This window comes from Plutella xylostella, chromosome 10 (genome assembly GCF_932276165.1).
Source record: "Plutella xylostella chromosome 10, ilPluXylo3.1, whole genome shotgun sequence".
NCBI lineage: Eukaryota > Metazoa > Arthropoda > Insecta > Lepidoptera > Plutellidae > Plutella > Plutella xylostella.
In genome coordinates, this window is record NC_063990.1 from 9,537,558 (window position 1) to 9,555,746 (window position 18,189).

Below are 18,189 nucleotides of genomic sequence, written 5' to 3' on the forward strand. Positions count from 1 at the left end.
TGGTCATGGCGTATATCCCGTGCGTCCTGGAACCACCAGGTTTGAGTCGCACTGATGGGAAGCGTCCGGATGGACTGACGCTGGTCCCCTGGGAGCGTGGCAGAAGCTTGTTGTGGGATGCCACATGTGTTAGCACGTTTGCAGCTTCACATTTAGCAGGAACGGTAAGAGTAGCGGGCTCGGCGGCTGAGAATGCCGCTAGATTAAAGCACCAAAAGTATACGGATTTAAAAAACCGTTACTTGTTTGTCCCTGTAGCAGTGGAGACGAGCGGAGTTTGGGGTAGTGAAGCTAAAGCCCTCATAAGGGATCTAGGCCGCCGTATTGCCTCGCGAGGACATGATCGTCGCTCCGGGTCGTACTTGGCTCAAAGGCTCTCTCTTGCTATTCAAAGAGGTAACGCTGCAAGCATTATGGGTACTTTTGGGCCAGGTATGACTCGTGGCGGATTATTAGTTTAATTTTACTTTTTACTTTGACGAAGCTTGTTACGCTGACGATGACGATGTTCTACACAGAATGACGAAGCTTGTTGCGGATTGAAAATGTATATTATTTTTTTTTAATTTCTGTTAATATTGTTTATTGATGGTGTAATAATTTGTAAGTGTAAATATTTTAAATGAATAAATTTTAAAGTAAGTAGTTTAAAATGTATCATCAATATAGTTTCTCGTTACATTAATACTGGTAAGATTTTATCTGTAAAAAATATTTTATACCAACGATAAGCTATTTATTTTTAAATGACAAATAAAAAGAAAATTCTAAATAATTTAATCTAATGCGTAATTAGCTCAGATCATGTACTTAGATACAATAGGTTTTATCTTATTTTCTCGATTAAAAGATGTTTAAAAATAAAACCTCCTGCGTTTATCAGCAAGAAGCAGATATTGTAATATACGCTCTTATGTATGGTGATAAGCTATTAAAAGCGAGAGTCAAGATTAAAACAGTCATGAAAGAAATCTGTCTGAAGTCTCAACTCTACATTACATATTAAAATGAAAGTTAAGAAGTTTGCGGATGAACTTCAGAAAAGTTCTGCTTATTAAACATTTTATGAATACTTACTTGAATAGGTATACCTCGCTTAATTAAATAATCTTGAACAAGTTCGAAATTTTACTTTATAAATTTGTATTGTATCTACTTACTTACTTTACTACGTAGAAAACAAAATAATGATGATATTAACTAAATCAGTATTATTACAGAATATAACATTTTTTTTTGTAAAATAAAAACATACACACATACGTATTGAGAACCTCCTTCTTTTTTTTAGTTAAAAAATACCGATCCTTTAATGAAAAACAAATACTGTTGAAGAAGGTCAAGGAGTTAGGTCCTAACCTAAAGTTGCAAGACCATGAAATCATCAATGTTTGTTGGTTAAAATGTGGTCATCAGGGACCGCAGTACAATACAGGAATAATTTAGCCACTCAGCAGTCTGCTCTCAGCACAATGCCCGCCCTTCGCGGTCCCGAGAGAACCCGTTATTATTAGGATTAAATGGATAACTTGTCGCCCTTAAATAATAACCAGAATTTCCTTAGAGATTGTATTAAGATATCTTGAATGATGATAAAATATTGGGTTGGCGCGACGATACGACAGTGAAGGAAAGCTTTTAGATGTTAAGTCAAGGAAATAACTTCGAATTTTAAAAGCTATTTTATAACGGAATCAGTTTCTAAGTAACGTTTAAGTAAAAGTTAGTCATTTTTTTACAGTTTCAGTTTCAGGTCCATCGTAATCAGCCACAGTCTGTTCATAGTCTCCACCTGTGGTGTCCTTTCAGTATCCACGTATCTGCATATCTATATATCTCATCAAATGGAGGAATGGTTGCACTTGTTGCAACCGTTGAAGACCGTTTTATATTTTTTAATTTGTAGCAATGAACCGCATATAAATTCTAATAAATACCTGTAAGGATAATTATGCATATAGAACAAAGCGGAAACGGGCATACAAATTAAAAACATTAACCCTCAAATTCATAGACAGTGTTGTAGATTTACATACAACTATAATTAAATTAGACTGTAGGATTATTCATGAGTTTCATGACATAAAAGTTCGTATCTCATTTTTCTCAATATTTACCGTTTTAATCTCGATGTGATGCTGCAAGCTTTGTAAGCCCCTCTGAAAGCATTCCCATGGGCTTATAAATAGAACATTTCTCATAAACTCACCTTTCATCCGGGAGGAGCGTACTGTTACATCCCTACACTGTATGTGGAAATGCTGACATCACTGATCAGCATCCCCGGGCCTGGAAGCCATATTGAGAAGGACCAGTCAGTCGGTAGTAATCATCAGCTCGGGTCGGTCGATTCCATTGCCAATTTCTATTTCCAATTTCCATTTCCAATTTCCAATTTGTGTGATTAATTACCGATTAAATAAATATTCTATTTTTAGATTCATAAAATCTTTTTTTTTAAAAAGCAAATTCAAGGATCCCGTATAATATTTGGTGGCAGCGGTGGGATCCGAAAATCCCTGGTTCACCCGAAAACGCTTTCGAGGACTAAGACGTTTTGTGATTCTCAGTGAAGTGTTAATTGAAGGAAATTATATTTCCAAGGTACTGTACCTATTATACATACTTACATATTATCTACAAGTGCTATTGTTCCTGATCGGGCACAGAGGACTGTGTCTAGCTATCCCTGTTCCTGTTTACCGCTAAATAAGCGGACATGCAGCCTTCAATATTCGTCGTGGTGGCGCTACTGTGAGTGACTTTACTGTGCAAAAACTATTTCCAGAAACTGAACTCAGAGTTAGGACACTATTTTATTTAAAATAAGGGTTAATTTTAAAATCTGTGCTATTTTATTTCTATTCACTGTCTTTGTTGTGATCTCTTTTATGACCAAAACTACTTAACTAAATCTGTGCTAGACAAGTATAGAGACGACTTCTTATACTTATTATAATTTGAATTTTTCTTTCTACTTTCTGTGTCTCTCTCTAAATTTCACTATGAGTAAAGGGGGAGAGGAAGTTCCCAGCGGGAGTAAGGGTGCACAGGTTCGTGAGGAAAAATTATCGGAAACAGATATGAATGTAGAACTGAATGTCCTATTAAAATTCATTAAGCCCTTCGACGGTAGTAGGGAGAAATTAAACTCATTTATCTTAAACTGCCAAAATGCACATAACTTGGCAACAAAGGCTCAAAAACCTATTCTGTTTAGATACATATTAAGTCAACTAGAAGGAAAAGCTGAGTCCATCTGCTCCATTAAGGAATTTGCTTCATTTGACCAATTCACGGAATTTCTAAAACAGCAGTTTGGCGAGAGGAAACATTATGCCCATCTTCTGTCAGAACTACAAGAATGTAAACAGACTCCATCAGAGTCAGTCAACCAATACGCACTAAAAATCGAGACATGTCTGGCCAAGCTGCTGACCGAAATCAACATTTCCATACCCACTAAACGTAAGACAGAGCTAACAGGCCGTGTTGCTGCCATGGAGGATTTAGCTCTGCACACATTTGTGATAGGTCTACACCCACGACTATCACAAATTGTGAGATGTCGTGACCCAGACTCACTCAACTCAGCTGTTAATTTCGCAGTCGCAGAAGAAAAAATACTACTAAGCCTAAACAAATCGCAGTCACGACCTCAATTCAACAACACTGTTGATAAGCCTAGGTTCACTCCTCGTCGTGATTTTCAGCAGAGATCTTACCAACCTAATTTCCCACAGAACCGTCCTGACTTTTCTAGGGATGTACCTACATGTCGTTACTGCAAGAACCCGGGGCACACTATTGAAAACTGTCGCAAACGACAGTACAATAATAGGAACCAATTCCATGGGTCGTCCTCCCAGGGTCGCCAAAATAACCAATCAGCTTCCCCCTCTGCAGGTCCATCACGTAGGGTTTTTACTATTTCAGATGACCAAGGGGTAGACGAGGTAGACAACCATGATTTAAACGAGTAAAATTTCCCGAAAGGTATCGCTCGGGAAATCGGCCTTTCAATATCAAAGCCGATACCACAAGTCCCACTGTATCCTCTAAATCCACTGTTTCATTACAAAACCACGCTAACAAACAGGGTAACCAGCCCCAAATTCATAGCGTCAACCGTAACGAATTACGGAAACCTCTGAATCAATGTACTGCATCTACTAAATCCACTGTATCCTCTGAATCCACTGTTTCATTACAAAACCACGCTAACAAACAGGGTAACCAGCCCCAAACTCATAGCGTCAACCGTAACGAATTACGGACACCTCCGAATCGATATACTACATCTACTAAATCCACTGTATCCTCTGAATCCACGGTTTCATTACAAAATCACGCTAACAAACAGGGTAACCAGCCCCAAACTCATAGCGTCAACCGTAACAAATTACGGCAACCCTTGAATCAACGCACTGTACCTACTAAGTCCACAGTATCCTCTGATTCTAATAACGTCAAATGTTCACCAACCAATACTCCAAATTCTGAAAGATTCAAAATCTATGAAATAAATCATAATGCCGAAAAAAAATTATCACCTTACGTAATGATCAAAACTTCCGTAGCTGACCGACCCCTTTCATTTTTGGTAGACACCGGCGCTGCACTATGCCTTCTTAAATTAAAATCCATGTCTAAAATACCAGATCTGACTGGAAAAATCGTTGCTCTTAAAGGAATTGACTCGAGTGACACATCAACACGAACACTAGGTTCTTTCAAAATGCAAATAGCACGTTTGACCAATAAAGATTCCACACACGAGTTCCATGTCGTTGAGGACATAAATCTAGATCATGACGGCATTATTGGCAATGATCTTTTGCAAAAACTAGGATGTCAAATCGACTATCTTCATGGATTATTACGCATAGATAATGACACAATCCATCTCCATTTTAATGAACCGATTTATACCATTCCTCCTCGCTCGGAAGCGGTCATTGAATGCACTGTCAGTAACCCCAATGTAAAAGAGGGTGCTATTCTAGATCAACATATCTCTGAATCATTATTAATTGCAAATTGTATCGTGAAGGTAAAAGAAAATAAACGAGTCAATATAACAGTAGTCAATACCGCGGAAACACCCACTGTAATAAATCCTAATTTGAATCTGACCATAGAACCCCTAGACAATGATCATTGTATGACTCAGTATGAAACACTTCCAATTCAAAGTGCTACTTCAAGAACACAGAAAGTTCTCAAACAACTCCGTATTTCTCACCTTAATCATGAAGAAAAAGAAGCTTTACATAACATATGCTCTAACTATTCTGACATTTTCCATTTACCTGATGAGCCACTCTCACATACTACAGCTTGTGAACACAGGATTAGGACAAACACTGACATTCCCATACAGACAAAATCATACAGATTCCCTGAGTGCCACAAAAAGGAAGTTGAAACCCAGATGAACAAAATGCTAGAACAAAATATAATAACTCCATCAAACTCACCCTGGTCGTCACCCATCTGGGTTGTGCCAAAGAAGTTAGACGCTTCAGGACAACGGAAATGGCGAATCGTGATAGACTATAGGAAACTTAACGACATCACGATTGGCGAAACTTATCCCATTCCTCAAATAACAGAAATACTAGATCAGTTAGGCAAGAGTCAATACTTCACAACCCTGGATTTAGCTTCCGGTTTCCATCAGATCCTTGTTTCTCCTGAAGATTCCTCGAAAACAGCCTTTTCAGTACCGCAGGGACATTTCCAATTCACCAGAATGCCCTTCGGGCTCAAGAATGCCCCATCAACTTTCCAAAAATTGATGAATACATGTCTATCTGGCCTCCAAGGCTCTCGCTGCTTCGTTTATCTTGATGACATTGTGGTTTATTCACCAGATCTCCCATCTCATATCCAAAACCTGAAAGCCGTCTTTGAAAGACTCCGAAACTACAATTTGAAACTTCAACCTGATAAGTGTGAGTTTCTCTGCAAGGAAGTTGCTTACCTAGGTCACCTTATAAACAGCGATGGTGTGAAGCCCAATCCTGAAAAATTAAAGGCTGTGGCCGAATTTCCCACTCCGAAATGCGCGAAAGACATAAAAGCCTTTCTAGGTCTCGTCTCATACTATAGACGATTCATTCCAGACTTTTCCAAACTAGCAAAACCGTTGACACTACTCCTGAAAAAAGATACTCCATTTAACTGGAAAAATGAACAGCAACTTTCTTTTGAAAACCTGAAAAACAAACTCATTGAATCCCCAGTCCTAGCTTACCCTGATTTTTCAAAGCCGTTTGTACTTACCTGTGACGCATCTAACTTCGCTGTATCAGCCATCTTGTCTCAAGGTCCTATCGGAAAAGACCGTCCAATCGCTTACGCCTCACGTACCCTAAACAAAGCGGAATGTAACTACAGTGTAACCGAAAAAGAATGTCTGGCCATTGTCTTCGGCACTAAAGCCTTCCGTCCTTATCTCTATGGTCACCGCTTTACCATTGTTACCGACCACAAGCCACTTCAATGGCTATTTAACTGCAAAGACCCAGGATCACGACTAGTCCGATGGCGCCTCAAACTCGAAGAGTTTGATTATGATATTGTGCATAAAAAGGGCAAGATTAACACAAACGCTGATGCACTATCTAGATTCCCAGTAAACCCAATCGAAGGAGAACCTCTACAAAATCCAAATCCAATCTTTCCCGACCTTGATCATGATCTCGACAATCCATTAGATGACCCTCTACTAGAATTACCACCTCATATTCCATTTTCTTTTGATAACCAAGACCTACTTAACCCAATACCTGACCCCATCCCGGAAGTAATACCAACTCCTTCATCACATCCCGATCACCTTCCATCACCTTCAAATGACCTAACAGAACTAGGTCCATTAGATCTAAGCCCTCGCAGCGAAGATCTTAACCCAAATTTCGAAAACGTTGAAATCCCTTCACCATCACCAACAAGTCCAAATACACAGGGTAACACTAATGATAATGATAATTATTCAAAATTCCTAAAATCAATGGCAAACAAAGAAAAATCATTCAATACTGTTATACAAGAACACAATGAAAACCTTTTAAAATGCCCCTATAACGTCATCCTAATTCCAACATCAATAGATTTAGATGAGTCAAACCCCTACATTTCCGACATATTACTCAATTCAGAAAATAAAGAACAAATCCTCAACTCAGAAAAAGAACTATTCTCGTTCTTAAAAATCAGATACGAGAACAAAACAGTATACCTTCTATTCACCAAGGTCCATCACTTTGATGAGTCACTATATCCCAACATATACGAAACCATAAAAAGGGTCAAAACCGACCTCACACAGACTATAGAACCAACAGACATAGCAATATCCGACTTCAAGAATCCCTTTGACAAACACTCCCATACTAAAATATATAACATTCTTACATACATCTTTCACGAATCTGGAATAAATGTACATATCTATCTAAACAAAATTATATTTCCCTCATTGAGTGAACGGCCAAAAATCCTCCGAGAAAACCATGACATTCCCATTGCGGGACATTTAGGCTCAACTCGAATGTATCACCGTATCCAAGATCAGTATTACTGGAAGGGAATGAGAAGCGACATAGAAGACTATGTCAAAAAGTGTAAGTCGTGTCAAGAAAACAAAGCTTTACGGAGAACCAATAGAGCCCCTATGGAAATTACAACAACATCCACTGCTCCTTTTCAACGCGTAGCCCTTGACATAGTTGGTCCCCTACCTGAGTCCGGCCCTGCAAAATTAAAATATATCCTTACTCTGCAAGATGATTTAAGCAAGTACTCTGTGGCCTACCCTATTCGCAGCACAACAGCTGAAGAGACCAGTGATTGTCTAATTCACTTTATTTCGCTTTTTGGAATTCCAAAATCCATTCTTACAGACCAAGGGACTAACTTTACGTCTGAATTGTTCAAAACGACCTGTAAATTCTTTAAAATAAAACAGTTATGGTCGTCTCCTTACCACCCGCAAACTCAAGGTGCTCTAGAGCGCAGTCACTCGACATTAAAAGAGTATCTGAAATCATTCATAAACGATAATCAAGATAATTGGCCTACGTATGTCTATACTGCCATGCTCACATATAACACAACAACACACTCAACAACCAAATTCACCCCTTACGAATTAGTATTCGGGCATAAAGCATTCATTCCAAGTTCCGTTTACGAGAGTGCCCCCGGCACTACATATTCAGACTATATCAGAATGCTTCAACATAAACTCAAATACGCCCGCGAAAAAGCCTATGATAATATCCTAAAGTCTAAAGAATCGTCAAAATCCTATTACGACTCCCGTACTCGCACTCCACCTCAGTACAAAGCTGGTGATTATGTTTATCTAAAAAATCACTTGAGAATGAGAAAGGCAATGTCGCCTATTTGGAAAGGACCATATAAAATAATTAAAGTTCATGGTAATCACACAGCCACGCTCCTTATAAACCGACGACATGTGACTCACCATTTTGACCAATTTAAACCGACGGACATAACGCCGTAGCGATTAGTTAGTGTAGGTAATATATATAAGTAAAATAAGATAAATAAGTGTAGTTCATAATTCTAATTAAGATAATAATAATTTAAGTAATATAATATTCTAATTCTATTCTATTTCAGCGGCGCAATTAAAGCGCATCCGGACTTTGTCCAGCCTCTCTCTTCAAGCCCCGGTATATACTTCGACAGAATAGGAAAACTTAATGTAATTAACGGTCAATTAGATATAGTTAGTTATGTAGATATATTACATATAAACCCACATCTTAATAATCTTAATCAGATTTTACTCACGACGAAACTCTTATGTAAACAAGCCAATAACAATCAATGTGACAGTATTCTATCTCCTTTAACAGTCAGATATAATGATATCAAACGAGAATACAATTCTATTTCTCACTTAATCTCAAATCGCCAAAAACGCTCAGCGTGGTTCGGTGCAGTAGGCACAGCATTCAAGCATATTTTCGGCACCCTTGACGAGGACGACGCATTGAAATATAGTTCCGCCATAGACACTATTCAAAAGGATAATAAAAAACTCGCAGAGTTAATGAAACAAAATATTTTAGTTACTACTTCCACGTTAGAATCCTTTAAGAAAAGTATAAATCAATTAGATAACAATCAAAACCAGATTAGTATTGCCTTAAATCAACTCCTAAATCATACTAATAATATTACTAAAATATCGAATTTTCTAATCTTAGAAAATAAAGTCAACTCCATACTTACTAATCTCGAGAGCTCACTTCTTACATTGTCATTCCAATTAGAAGATCTAACCAACGCTATCACGTTGTGTAGTCAAAACATTCTGCATCCGTTTATACTAAGTCCGGGCGAGCTGTACCGAGAACTCGTCAACAACGGTAGGCATCTACCTGCTGACACTCGAATTCCTCTCTCTCTTCGCTTAGAAAACATTCATGTTATTATGAGCTTATCTAAAGTTGTGTGTTACTATTATAATGATAAACTTGTGTTTGTACTCAGGGGCGTATTTAAAGATTGCGCGCCCTGGGCTCCTCTAGTTTTCCGCCCCATCAAGGAATGAAAGAAAATAAATAGAGCAGTCAGTGTAGAGTACCTACCGACCTACATAATATGTATATAAATATATTACGTATAAAAACATTGTGGTGATAGATTTGCATAGACAATAATATCTTCCGAACAAAAAAAAAGATTTTTCTGGATAGACGAGTACCTACATTTTAGAACGTTTAGAAATAAACGTGTGCAGGTCGACTGAGTGAGTATTTTTTATTTCTTTAGATTTCCTTTAAAAATACAGAGGCGGAAAAAATAGACTATTCCACCGGTTCAGAAAAAACAAAGGCCGGCTTTCATACTTAAAAAATCCGGCACTGCTCGTCACCAAAATATCTCGGAGTGACCCGGGATAGATCTCTCACGTACAAAACCCACTGCCAAAACACCGAGAAGTCAGCTCCCGAAACAACCTTCTGCAACGGCTTAAGTCTACCAGCTGGGGTGCCTCTCCGCAAGTTCTACGAACAAGTAGCCTAGCACTCTGCTTCTCAGCCGAATTTGCCTGTCCCATTTATGAGCAAGATTCCCATTTCTCAGAGCCTGAAGGTCTTCAACCAGTGCGTCCTGCCAGTGATGACGTATGGTGCAGAGACGTGGACACTGACGGTAGGACTGGTCCACCGATTTAAAGTCGCTCAGTGTGCTATGGAGACAGCTATGCTTGGGTTTTCTCTGATGGATCGTATCAGAAATGAGGTTATCCGTCAGAGTACTAAGGTTACCGACATAGCTGTCAAAATATGCAAGCTGAAGTGGCAGTGGGCTGGTCATATCTGCCGAAGTACCTATAACCGTTGGGGTAGACGAGTTCTCGAGTGGAGACCACGAACAGGCAAACGCAGCGTGGGACGCCCTCCTGCCCGCTGGACTGACTACCTTAGGCGGGTAGAGCCGGTAGTGGTTGGATGTGGAAGGCCGAGGACCGAGTGTTGTGGCGCTCCTGGGAGAGGCCTATGTCCAGCAGTGGATGATTATTGGCTGATGATGATGATGATATGGGCAAAGTCCGCGCATGCTAGAGAAGTAGATTTTGCTTTTAACGACACAGTTCGTATAGCAACGGGATGCCTCAAACCTACACCGCTCTACAAAGTCTACTCTCTGGCTGGGATAGCGCCTCCTAGCATACGGCGAACAGTGGCATGTTCTGTTGAGAAAGCCAAACAAGAATGCGACTCCAGACCTCCACTTTACTCACATACTGCCGCACGTTCCGGCCTTAAGAGCCGCAAAGCGTTTCTAAATAGTGAGGTGTCCTTAACGGATGAAAACCCACAAAACGAAAGGCTAAGGCTCTGGGAGGAAAAGCAGCCCAAGGATCCTTTCCTACCTCATGAGGAAAACTTGCTCCCGTAACAGTCTTCCCTGGCTCATTTGTAAGACTCTAAATCGGTTGCGAGCAGAGGTAGGCTGCTGCAAGGATAATCTTTGCAAGTGGGGCTATACCGTTGGTACCAACCTATGCGACTGTGGTACCGCCCGCCCCCCTGACTATGGAGTATTTACACTCCTGTCCCCTGTGCCCTTCCACCTGCACTCGGGAAGACTTACTCCACGCCAACCAGAATGCTATCAAAAGTGCTTCTTTTTGGTCTTAAAAAATTTAAAAATTCGCATTTTCACTGACATGAAAGAAGAAGAGTAGAGTACCTACCGACCTACATATGTATAAGAACATTGTGGTGATAGATTTGCATAGATAAAGATATCTTCAGAACAAAAAAATAATTCTGGATAGAACGTTTAGAAATAAACTTGTGCAGGGCGACTGATTGAGGCAATTTTTTTTTTTTTTACTTTTCCTTCATAAAAAATAGTGAGGCAGAAAAAAATAGATTATTCCACCGGTTCAGAAAAGAATGAAGGCCGGATTTCATACTTTAAATCATATTTCTTAAGACATGAAATCAACATGTGGAAAGATGGCTCCGGGCCGCTCTAGGCTTACGTCCTAAAATATTGTTCTGTACTTTTTTAATCCTCCAACCTAATGCCCAAGGGCGGCCTACCGGCCGCCCTTCGCCGCCTGCCGCCCCGGGCTGTAGCCCTTTTAGCCCTAGGGTAAATACGCCCCTGTTTGTACTGCAAATACCTTTAGTTATGAATGAAGAATTTAACTTGTATCATAATTTAGCCTTACCAATTCCACACAATGCACTCAAACCAAACTTGTTTAGTTTAATATTACCTTCATATTCATATACTGCTATTTCTAAGGATAAGTTAAGCTTTTGTAATTTAGATAGTTTAGATAAGTGTAGATCGGTAAACTCTGAGTTCTTTCTGTGCCAAATTCCCACGGTCCTGTCCACGAATGGACACCCTACATGTGAAAGTGAACTGCTAACTAAAACAATCAGTGCTCTCCCTGTACAGTGTCAAACAAAGACGATATTCGGCGAACTCGATATTTGGAAACCACTAGTGAACAATCAGTGGATCTATGTGCAATCCCAATCGAGTAAGATATGGGTTGACTGTGGTGTTTCGGAAATACGCGAGTTAAAAGTGTTCGGAACAGGTGTTTTACACACCCCGGAAATGTGCACAGTGTATACCAAAAGCACCAGACTTATATCTACAAATAATGTCTTAAATATAAGCATACCTATACCTACTTTTGATTTTAGTATTATAAATGATTCGTGTTGTAAGTTAGATACTAAATCTAATAGTTTAGAAAATAGGGCATCCCCTATTTCTTTACAGGGTATCGATTTGGACGAATTTACCCTTAATAATATTAACGGAAAATTTATTTCAGATTTAAACAAAATTATAGAAGAGAAACCTTTACTCACTAAATACGGGACGCACTATTTAACACTGACTTTCCTAATTTCCCTAATTGTCTTAGGTTATGTAATTTTTAAATTGTCAAAACTTGTTCATAGATTTAAGTCCAATTTTCATGTTTCCTTTTCAAAACCGACTCCAGCTGATGACGTCGTCAGTACAACACAGAGCGTGACTCCTATACCAGAACCTCGATATCGAGAGGTGGTATAATGACCTGAACATTCGGTCATCAGCCCCGAAGTTCAGTCTTCGGCGGGGGGTTGTTACATCCCTACACTGTATGTGGAAATGCTGACATCACTGATCAGCATCCCCGGGCCTGGAAGCCATATTGAGAAGGACCAGTCAGTCGGTAGTAATCATCAGCTCGGGTCGGTCGATTCCATTGCCAATTTCTATTTCCAATTTCCATTTCCAATTTCCAATTTGTGTGATTAATTACCGATTAAATAAATATTCTATTTTTAGATTCATAAAATCTTTTTTTTTAAAAAGCAAATTCAAGGATCCCGTATAATAGTACTCAGTGGGCGCGTAGCAACGAGTTTGATAATAATTAAACAGCCTCCATGCAGTATCCTTGACCCATTTACCGAGAGCGGTTGCGGCGTGTCACGGGCGCGGTGACGTCACTACCGGGGTCCAATTCAAGGTGCGAGCATCACCGTCTGTATCAAGTAAAAAGGTAAATATGCACAAAAAATAACTGCGAGTGCAAACAGAGAATTTCTACATAATTAATGTATCTTAGACAAGTAAACCAGCATGGTTGACACATCTCTGTTATGTATGTATAAGTTTGCACCTTGTATCAGTGGTTGAGCGACAGAAACATGAAAAAATAACGGACACAATGAACAACATCTCATTATCATCAGGTCAAGATCAAGCCAGAGGGCAGGACGTATCCAGCCGTGTTGGTCTGAAAAACTTTGTATATACACACACTATGAGAAATATTTATTGAATATTTAAACAAAATAATAATTGGTTTCGCAGCCAACCAAGATTGTCCTTTAGCTCAGATAAAACGAAATGGTCGTGCTGCTCCAAGTCGAAGTTTCTTAATCCGGTACGTATACAGTGGCTGTGCAAACCCGAGGAAAAAGTACGTGACTTTGCAAAACCGAGGGAGATATGTTACACGTGAAACCACCGACTTGGGAAACTAAACTTTGCTCACATTGCTTAAAGTACACTTTAGTCAGTTCGTGTTTACCGCATGCCGAAAGAGACTTTTTACGCCATTTAAGTTTCAGTTAACTGCTGATTACCCGCACACAAAACATTATATAATATTGATGTAGTGTTGTATATAATTTTATATTTAATTAATGTTTCCTCCAAACGATTAAATAATTACCAAAATAAAAACTTTGCGGAACTTTTTTTCAAAGAACTCTTGGTGCTACGACGCTCGTAGCAATTCGTAGCAGGGGCTACGCCGTCGTAGCGGGTCGTAGCCGTAGATAAACGAAACAAAAAACTCAATGTGTAACATTTTCTGTAGAAAATGTACGGCCACGGCGCATAATATAATATTATTATAATGATAAAGGTATCTACAAGTCTTCTACAAGTAGAGTAGCCAAAAATTTAACAAGCAGTTTAGATTCATAGAGAAAATAATGACGTTTGATCCGTATTTTTCACAAAGCTGCGCACAATTTTAGTAGTAATCCTTTAAGCAGTGCTAGGAAGGTGTGGACATTAATCCAAAGGCAGGACCTCTCCCATGCCCATGGCACATTATCCATCTACGACACTATCCCTCCACTATCCCTATTACAGTGATATAGAGTTTCGTATCTGATATCTATGGGCTGTGTGTGAGCCGTAGCTATCGTAGGTACATCTCTGTAAAAAGGTTGAGGTTATTTGACGATCCCTTCCCGATTCAAAGGCATATTCATCTTGTCTATAATATTGCAGGGTTGAGATATGAAGCATCTGCATTCTACTGTTTGAATGAATTATGGAAAAAAAGTTCAAAAAAAGCCTCATAAACTCCCACAGTCCTTGTACTAATATGTACAGGGTGTTGTAAAAAGGGTATACTAATACTGGGCTTAGATATACCATGCTGGACATGTAGGTTTCGGCTTATTATACCCTTTTTACAACACCCTGTATACCTAATTACCTACCCTTAAGGTGTAAGCAAAGCTGTCGGTACACTATCCAGTTCTCATCAAAGTTATGCTATCCGTGGCTGGGAATCAAACATGCACTCAGTACTCGGCACTGCTTTATCACTGAGCTATGCGGGAAATTTAAAATGTCTAGTTTCGTACCCTCACTTACTTACCTACATATTTTAGACCAACTCCAAGGTACTTTTGTATCCTGACATGCTCTGTTAAAATTAGCAGAATACATCCTAAACTTAACTTGTTGACATACCCAGGTAGCTTCTTCTATACCTACTTATTGACATTAATTTTAATATTGGGAAATGGGTAGGTCTTTTCTAAGAAAGGTAGCCGTCCCTTTTTATAATTTGATTATTACATCTTTATACATATGTATATGATTATGATACCTATATATTAACATGGTGCGCCATGGCGATGTAAAAAATAAAACTTTTGTTTAAAATTATTTTTCCTTAACTGCTAGGTAGATCTGTTCCTCCCGATATTTCCAATTTTTTGAACAACATTCATAGGTTCTACTATTTAATACCTCATATAATTTGTAGCTGTCTGTACCTTACCTACTTGGTGTAGAGAAAACTGTGTTATAAGTATGTTGTATATATAATACCGAACACGACTTTCCTTTTAGGGTCACGGCTTTGACCGGGATGAAGGCCCCCAGGCGGCTCAGAGCTGGTTATAGATACATAAATAAATAATATTATTGATGTGGGGATTCTTAGATAGCAAGGACCATAAATAAGTATCTACCTTTAAGTACTTGCCACACGTACGTAATTGATTATGATAACTTTTTAAAACTAATATGGATGAAAAAATATAGTTATCGAATATCCCTTCTAATTTGATTAAATGTTATGGATGAGAGTCGACTACTAGCTGTAAGTTTCACCTAACTATTAAAGTATAAGGCTCAAGTATAAGGTAGGTAGTTAGTTATAGTTGCTTTGCTTTTGCGTTTCACTGTATGGGCCCCATACCTTGATAGCTGAAACTTACAGCGCTGCCTTTTTTGCAAGGTAAAATACCGTCTGCGGTGGGGCGGTCGGTTAGTTGTTAAATATAAGTAAAGTAGATTAATATATGTAAGTTCGACGATACAAGCCACCTAAATATCTTATACAAATATCTACCTACAATGTGTTGGTGCAGGGCAATGATTACATACCTAGCCTAGTTAGTTAACTACTAATCGTTTTGTACCTACATACTGATTCAAAAATAACGCATGTGACGTAGACCCTACAAGACATAGCGACGTAAAATCCTACGAGACTTTTAATGAAAGACAAACACTGGTCGTCGTGAAATGAGGAAAACAAAACACGGCCGTAGCCGCCCGCGCCAGCGACAGGCACGTTCCATTATTTAGGGCTTCTCTTTTTACGAGGCATACACAACACATATGCCTTCCTACCTAAGTACCTATAGCTAGAATAAAAGAACTCTGTGCTAGGTACTCTAGGTACTATAATATGTATAGGTATGTACCTAGGTAGTTAGTTATTTTATTCTGTTTCTTCTGACCATTTATCCATTAGCCAAAGGACTTGATATTGCCTGTAGTAAATTGTAATTATCTCGCTAGTCTAGTGCTAACCCCACGATATTTAAGTAAGGACCTATATTAAGTAGTATTTACAACGAAAGAACGAAAATATATTTATTTTATAAACACACAGAAAAAACACAAAAAAGAGTTTAAATAATGAATAAGTAATAAATATATTAATAATTAATAAAAGAGCGTGTCTACTATCGGAGAAATCGATAAAGTATAGTTATATTTCAAAAGCTATACCGTGCGTTACTAAGCCAGCGAGGCAACTAACCTATTCCGCTATTACCTACCAAGTCCGTGATGGTCCTACATAATCATTGAGTATGGTACACCCGAGTCCGCGTTGTTCTATGTACATAATAATACTTTTCAGTCATATAATATTTTAACAGTTTACGCACTGGAAACGCAGCCTAATATTTGTTAGTGCGAATTTACCCTGCACTGCATATGGTATGTGCAACCCGGTAGTCGATTGCGGCAGGAAATGGACCCATCAGTTGCCACGCGTCGCGAACGGATGCTGAGTTCTGTGGGGGGTTACTCTCAAACGAAGTTTCGAGTGCTGCTGCGCGAGCCACGACTCTACTGTGTCTTTGTATTAAACGTGCCGATTGCACGACAGCTCCCGTTCGTTCGTTTTTCGTCAGTAAGGAGTAAACCCCTGAATCATGGGTCGCGGATGTTGCACTGCGGACTGCGACCGAGATCCTTTAGCATCCGGAACTACAGAATACATGTACTCGGTATTCGGTCTGAGCTGAGTGTTAGTTACATAATATTGATGTATGACTCTGTAACAAGCAACTGCTATACAGGATGTCCCAAAAGTCAACGTCATCCCTTAAAGGGCTGATAGGTCAGCTCATGAGAGGCCAGAATATCACAATATGACCTTAGTAAAAACTCGATAATTTTCGAGATATTGACACTTTTATAAATTTGCTGAAAATCGACACCTTGGATCAGTTTTTTGCGTGCCGCCGGTACAAAAATCCATATTGTTAGAATTTGTTTGGTGTTGCATCACCCTGTATAGCCCTGCTATTGATCGCAGTCAAAAAAAATATCGAGTAATGCTGTATGTTTAAAAAAAACACGGTTTTCAAAGTCATAAAAGGTAATCGTATTTTTTTATAAACAACTTTGACTCTACATACTGTAAAAAAAATATACCACGCAAACCTGGCACCTTATTTAAAAAGATTGCTCATTTAATGCAGTTTTCAAAATGGTATGAAACGTTGCTATGGTTTCAATTAACAAAAAAGTTATTGCTATTTAAGTACAAAACGACCTTGATGTAACCTTGTTTGAAGGAAATTTATGTGACTGAATTTATTAAGGGTAAGTCATGTTGGAATGAGTAAAAGCAAAATAGGTGGTGTGGCCGGGAGTGGGAAAAGAGACAACGTTGTCACAGTTAATAAAAAAAACGCATTTTGAGTATCTTTCTCGAAAAAAGTGGACTATAGCAACTCCACATTCCCCATAAATGTAGCGCATGGTAATGTACATTCCTGAGTAGTGCTAATGTGTGATATTGTCTAAGTAAAACGCTTACACATGTACATTGTACACCCACAGTATTCAAAAAAGGGACAGATCAGTTTGTCATTAACATTACCTCTAATTACTTGTTATTTATTTTAAAGTTATTGTTAAACAATACCAAACTCTCAAAATTATGATTATGACCATTAATGAGTATTATTTTTTGCTGATTATGTACTTAATATAATATGGTGGTGTTATAATTTTGAGAAATAAAAATAAAAGTCAATAAATGTTAGTTTTTTTTAAATAAGGTGTAAAAAACGCAAAATATGTTTTATAAGAGTTTGGTAAGTTTTTTCATCTATGATGCCACGGCTGACCCCACCACCTATTTTACTTTTACTCATTCCAACATGACTTATACCCTTAATAAATTCAGTCAGATAATTTCCTTCAAACAATTTTACATCGAGGTCGTTTTGTACTAAAGCAATAACTACGTTTCATACCATTTTGGAAACTGCATTAAATTAACAATCTTTTGAAATAAGGTGCCAGGTTTGCGTGGTATATTTTTTT